Here is a 334-nt window from a genome sequence, read left to right as displayed (position 1 = left end):
ACCCTAACCCTAACCCTAACCCTAACCCTAACCCTAACCCTAACCCTAACCCTAACCCTAACCCTAACCCTAACCCTAACCCTAACCCTAACCCTAACCCTAACCCTAACCCTAACCCTAACCCTAACCCTAACCCTAACCCTAACCCTAACCCTAACCCTAACCCTAACCCTAACCCTAACCCTAACCCTAACCCTAACCCTAACCCTAACCCTAACCCTAACCCTAACCCTAACCCTAACCCTAACCCTAACCCTAACCCTAACCCTAACCCTAACCCTAACCCTAACCCTAACCCTAACCCTAACCCTAACCCTAACCCTAACCCTAACCC

This window comes from Thunnus albacares, chromosome 8, assembly GCF_914725855.1.
Source record: "Thunnus albacares chromosome 8, fThuAlb1.1, whole genome shotgun sequence".
Classification (NCBI taxonomy): Eukaryota; Metazoa; Chordata; class Actinopteri; order Scombriformes; family Scombridae; genus Thunnus; species Thunnus albacares.
Note: the sequence above shows the minus strand (reverse complement) of the source record.